Below are 6,000 nucleotides of genomic sequence, written 5' to 3'. Positions count from 1 at the left end.
TGACTTTTGGCCAATCTTCCCATGTAGAAAAACGACACTAGCCATCAAAATGCGCTTCTAAGCACCCCTAAAGAAGGTGGCATAGAGATTATCAAAGTGGCGACCAGTAGCGTGTTTTAGAGGGCGCTCTAGAGGCACCTAGAGTGGGACTATGGGAATACTAAAAGTGTGACGTTGGCCAAGGTGTACTTATTGGCTATAACGGGGTAGCTAGGGCAACTTGCAAGGGGATTGGAAGTTTGGACAAATGAAATGTCGGACGGGACGAACGAATGGGCAAGATGGTTTGTTCGCTGCCGAAAGAAGGGTGGAGATTGTGCCACGTGGAGGAGATGGTCAGAAAATGCTCCTTGATTTGGGCTGCGGACAAAAGAGACATGTCTTGAGCAAGGGGTAATCTAAGACACAAACCTTAATAGGAGCCGAAGAAGAAGAGTGAGGAGCTTTGTGAGTGCATGGCGCCGCCTTCATCTCTGCCATGCCCTCCCTCTCCTCCACCTTCAACCTTCAAGCTGTGCGGCTCCATCTCCATCGCCTTCCCTCGACATTCCTCTCTCCCGTATTGCCGCATTGCTTTCTTACACACTGCTTTCCAACTGCCTTCTGCTGCTGATCTCCTCACTTGCCCTCTGTACTTTCCGCCTCACAGGTGCTTCTAATTTCTGTCTTGTTCATTGTGGGGTTTTCTTAGCAGGATGTTGAAATGCAGGTGCTTCTAATTTCTGTCTTGTTCATTGTGGGGTTTTCTTAGCAGGATGTTGAAATGCAAGAGAGAGAGAGAGAGAGAGAGAGAGAGAGAGAGAGAGAGAGAGAGAGAGAGAGAGAGAGAGAGAGAGAGAGAGACTACACCATCGTTTACTAGATGGTTGGTGATCGTCAGTAAGTGCCAGTCGCAGCTCTTTCAACTCCGTACTCTTTACCGAAGATACGATTCACCAGGATTGAAAACTATATCAGCATAAAGCTGAACAAAGAATGCCACTCAGGCCCTTTTTTTCTTTCCGTTTTCTTGCACGAAAACTAGACACCGTAGGAAGTAGGAGTTCAGCTTGAGAAATGCGACTTACATCACTTGATTATCGGTCAATTTAGTACGTGTTGTTCTTTGCAAATGATTTTCAGCACTTCGAATTTGTTGGAGCAGGGGATTTAAAATGATTGAAGAGCATGCTGATGTAGGACTGTGTGTGGAACTGAGCTTGCAGCTTGGGTGTGGCTATGTATGATCGTGTGGATTGTGGGAGTTGTCATTTTCTGCTGGGATCATCTTGTTGACGGCACCAAGCTTCATCATTTTAGATCGATGATTTGTTGGGTGCCATTATTCTTCTTGTACAATTATTCTAGTCCTAGAGGAGGGGAGAAAAGGTGCTTCACATTCCAAAGCAAGAGTTTCTAGGCTGAGGGAAGCCTTGTAAATTTAGCAGAGAATGTTTGGATAACCTCCTAGCTTAGTGGGAGTGGTGCAACACTATGGACAAAGAGAAACTTGTGGAGCTGAGTATAGTCTACCGTGAGAGTAGTGAAGGCTTGGTTGACCAAGGCCAAAGAGTGTGAGTGGCATTTGAGTTAGTGCGTCGTGTTCTTGCATTGTCCTAAAGAATGCATTTGGAGAACCAAAGGATTGAGATTCAGCTATGTAAGGCAAGATGGGAGCTCAATGACATTGAGGAGTTGAGGCATGAGTTTGTCATTCATCCTTGTGAAGTATAGTGGACTCAACAAGGCGATAAACTCAGAGGACTCAACAAGGCGATAAAGTCATGGTTGAGTTGTTTGAGGTCATTGCCATTTCCATGCAAGGATATTATGGCTTCGTCGACTTGATGGGTTTATGTTTATATAGCCTCATGATATTTAGGAGATTGCTATGGTTTTCTACATTTTGGGATAGCCACTCTTGCGAGAAAAGATGCTTGTCCTTAGGAGGTTTGCGCCCACATTAGGCCAAGAGCCTCGCATCGTATGAATGTGGCCTGGCCCAAGAGTCTTGGTCTCCAAGAGTCTCGGTCTCCCATTGTGTGAGAACCATCATGGAATGACATACTGGTGTGGAGCGTGTGTTCTCTAATGAGGATTTGTTTTATAAAGTACAAACTTTTTCTAGCAATAGTTCTCTTGGGGAGGATGGCTTAGTCATTGCTCATTCTTGGAGTGGCTTGGCCTAGGCTTTGTAAACTCTGAAAAAGATTGATTTTACGCCTCATGGCTTGATAAAAGGATTGATTGTTCTTAGGATGGTGTAGTTGGTGACGTGGTTTTGGACTCGGTCCAACCAGTGCAGCAGGTCTAAGCCGCCATAGCGGGTCCTAGAGATTCCAAAATTCCATCTAGCCAAACAAGTTTAAACAATCCAATACATGTTTAGACAGATACGATACATATCGAAACAAGTTCAATCAATGCCAAAGAAGTTAAAACAATATTCAAACAAGGTTCAAACAAGAAGAGGTAAGTTCAACCAACTTGCAAACGGTATTCTCAAACAAAGTATCTGTCAATTAGCTTATAATGAACTATTGCATGGTACATAAGTTCTTGCATGGTGGTAACCCTTTGTGAAAGGCAATCTTGTAGTGATGAAGACAACCCAATAGTGTATCTCTCTCACAAATTTTAATTTTTATTTATTATAGAAAAAGATCCTTATACTAGTCAATGAAATTGCCCAAAGGGCTACAACCACCTCTACTAGAGAGGGCTACAACAATCATAAGGGGGAGACTCTTCCAATGAAAAAACAAACCATGTGCAATGAGGCTAAATCAATAGATGGGAGGAGGGAAAAGCCACACAGGTGAACGGTAGTGTCATCTCAACACACCTTGGACCATGGTGAAGAAAGGCCCAGGGTGCTAGAGTCGAAGGAAAGCCTCTCTACGCTCCCGCATGCGGTCAGAGCTGTCGAGGAGTCTCTCGAACTGTCCTCTGAGAATATGGACCATCTCTAGCCAAAGATCTCGATCGGTCTTTGCCGATGGTACAAGGCGAGCCTCGAAGATGCGAAAGCAGCGGGTCCACCAAATGAGCCAGAGTGTCAGGCCACAGGTGAGCTCCCAACACTCCTCTCCCTCACTGCACCACTCCTGTGGAGTAAGCTCTGTAGCAGGCTCGAGTGTAGGTCGACCCCCTTGCATCACTATCATCCTGTTGGTGGAGGATAGCTCAAACTGAAGTGCCGGGCCCGTGAGAGCGGACCAAGCAACTGCCCCCCAAGTGTACTGCCGTGCCGTGGAAAGAGCTGGCATCAGCCGAAGGACACCAAGCCAAACCTGCTGTGCCAAAGGACAATCTCAAAGACAATGGCGTTGACTCTCCACAGGGTGGTCACAAGCTGCGCTTGCTATCGAGAGACCACAATGTACAAGCCAGCTCTCAATTGTTGTAGCTGGATGTGCAACCAGCCACTGGAACAAAGTGACTTGCCGTGGCTGTCTGGAGTCCCACAACTTCGCCCAAAAAGCGGACAAGAACTCAAATGTGAGGCCCTTCTCCTGCCAATGAGGTGTTGCAGCAGGATGAGCCTCTCTCCGTGCTGCCAGAATGTGACGTCCCAGTCGAACAATGTACTGAAAGAAAGGGACACTTGGATGGTCGACTGAGGAGAAAGGGTCCCTCCAAAACCACTCTCCAGGATCCCTCTGCACTCGTGCCAGTGGACAACACTCCCAGGCCCAGAGTCTCCAGTGGCTAGTCTCAAGAGTTGTTGGGCCATTATGTGTCCTCCCAATCGAACAGTGTACTGAAAGAAAGGGACACCTGGATGGTCGGCTGAGGAGAAAGGGTCCCTCCAAAACCACTCTCTAAGATCCCACTACACTCGTGCAAGTGGACAACACTCTCAAGCCCGCAGTCTCCAGTAGCCAGTCTCAAGAGCTGCTGGGTCAGGATCTATGACACAAGTCCTTCCACAAATGCCCACAACTCGGATCCTCTGAGAACAACACTCTACCACTTGGAGGGCCTCTACTGAAACTCGGTGTAAACGACCCTCACCCTGTAGCTCAAAAAACAGGGAGGGGACAGTCTCTGAGCAAGCCGGAACTGCTATGAGAACCTCCAATCGCGTGAAGGCTCCCATCCATCTGGGCGCTACTGACTCGAGAGGTGTGAGCCACTCAGCTGGTAGTGCCTCTGTGATGTCCTGACATATGCCTTGCATCCCTCTCATGCCCTGTAGCTGGATGCTCTAAAGCTCCTCTAATAAGCTTGAAAACTGTAGCCAGTCAACTAAAGTGCGTGCTGGACCCTCTGCCATGGGACCTCAAGAAACATGAGGCCTACTACCAACCAAGTGGTCTCTCTGAGTGCTAACCATGGGGTTCCAAACCACGGGTTGTCTCAGACGCTCCTCTGTGCAAGTAGGTTGATGCTGCTTCAGGCCTCTCCGCAGCAGCTCCCATGAGCGGAGCAGACTCACAACAAAACGGTCCTCAAATCTCCAGCTCAGGCCAACTCTGCGCATCTGTGTGAAAATCCATCTGGTCGAAGGTCGCTAGAGTCCTCCAACCCGAGGCACTCTAGCACTGCCGCTAGAGCAAAAGCTCCTTCCAGGGCTTCTCCCTTGGAATCCTAGAAGTAATTTTCTGACAACAAACTTCCCAAGAAGGGCTCTACTCTGCTGTGCTGGGTCTATGATCCCCAACCCTCCCTGAGAACAAGGAAGAGTGATGACTTGCCAGGCCACTTTGGCTCGGGCTATGTGAGTGTCACGCCCTGACCAAAGGAAGTTCCGGATCAGCCTCTCTACCTGGTTGATGCAGGAACTCGAAAAGATCCAACAAGAAGTGATGTACCACATAGTAGTAGCCAATAACACTTGGTTGGCCACTATAATTCTGCCTGCCAAAGAAAGTCGTACGGAGCTCCAATGTAGCAACTTCCTCTTGATGGATAAGAGGAGGGGAGCAATCTACTGCTCAGGAGACAAGTCCAAGCCAACCTGACAGCCCAAGTACCGAACTGCTGTCCTTGGGGGAATCCATCCGAAACCCTCACCTGGCAGCCAATCAGGCGTAGAAGCACTACCAACCGAGAAAGCCACTGTCTTTTCCTAGTTGATCAGTGCGCCTGATGCACAACAAAAGGTCTCAAGAGCCTGCTCACACCTGTGAAGGTTGGGCTACTGGCCCTCCAAGTACAAGGCTAAGTCGTCTGCAAACTCAGCATTCAGTAGCTCATCTCCCCGAATAGGGAACACTAAGCCATGTAGACCAACCTGCTGTGAAACCAAAAACCTGCTCATCACCTCAGCAACAAAAACAGAAAGAGGAAGGGGTCTGACCGAACGTGTGAGCATGAAACGATCTCCTCTACCACCTGACAAAAGTACCTGAGTGTGTGCCCGTTTGTAAAGAGCTGACACACTTTTGATCCAGGCATCTGAGAAGCCCATTTTGCGTAGAGTGCCCTCCAAAAAGTCCCCGTTAACTTTATCGTAGGCCTTCTTAAAATCGAGAAGTATCACCAAATCCTCACCATTGAGGCGGCAGATGCCTCCCAGAAAGTAAAGATGTTGTCAAGGATATTACGCTCCTGGACAAAACCCGTCTGTGTCCCATGTATGATGCTCTCAAAAAGTGGCTGAATCCTCAAACTCAGAGCCTTGGCAAGAATTTTGTAGGCTAAGTTGAGGATGGTGATGGGTTGCCGCTATCGAATCTCATCCAAGGAGCAACCCTCCTTGGGAATGAGGTAAATCAGACCCGCATTCATGCTGTCAGACATCTCTTCTGTGTGTAGGATGTATTGAAAAGCGCTGCAGAGATCTGAGCCAAGCAAGTCCTAGTACTCTAAGAAAATGTTGGGAGTCAAACCATCCTCACCCGGACAGCTACCACGGGGAAGTGCTCTGAGGGCCGCGTGGAGCTCCTCTAACTGAAGAGGCAGCTCAAGCCTTTGGCGCATGTCCTCCGTCACAAGACAAGGCATCTGTGTCCACACCTGCTCTCTGCAAGCATCCTGACGCTCTGATCGATGCTCTGCTGACAGCAGGTCACA

The 6,000-nt window shown here is 48.4% G+C and overlaps 1 protein-coding gene across 3 annotated transcripts in view; it reads left to right on the top strand.

Annotated features, from left to right (window-relative positions):
- The first annotated feature begins 387 nt into the window (after positions 1-387).
- Positions 388-6,000, top strand: part of LOC147459543 (pentatricopeptide repeat-containing protein At1g18900-like) — a 42,933-nt gene continuing 37,320 nt past the window's right edge. For all 3 annotated transcript variants that reach the window (XM_086510789.1, XM_086510792.1, XM_086510790.1), the window contains exon 1: positions 388-649. The gene's annotated coding sequence lies outside the window, so the exon portion shown is untranslated. The remainder of the gene's footprint in view (positions 650-6,000) is intronic.

This window comes from Adiantum capillus-veneris, chromosome 4 (genome assembly GCF_014529385.1).
Source record: "Adiantum capillus-veneris isolate H3 chromosome 4, ASM1452938v2, whole genome shotgun sequence".
Lineage (NCBI taxonomy): Eukaryota > Viridiplantae > Streptophyta > Polypodiopsida > Polypodiales > Pteridaceae > Adiantum > Adiantum capillus-veneris.
This window is presented reverse-complemented; position numbering and strand designations above follow the sequence as displayed.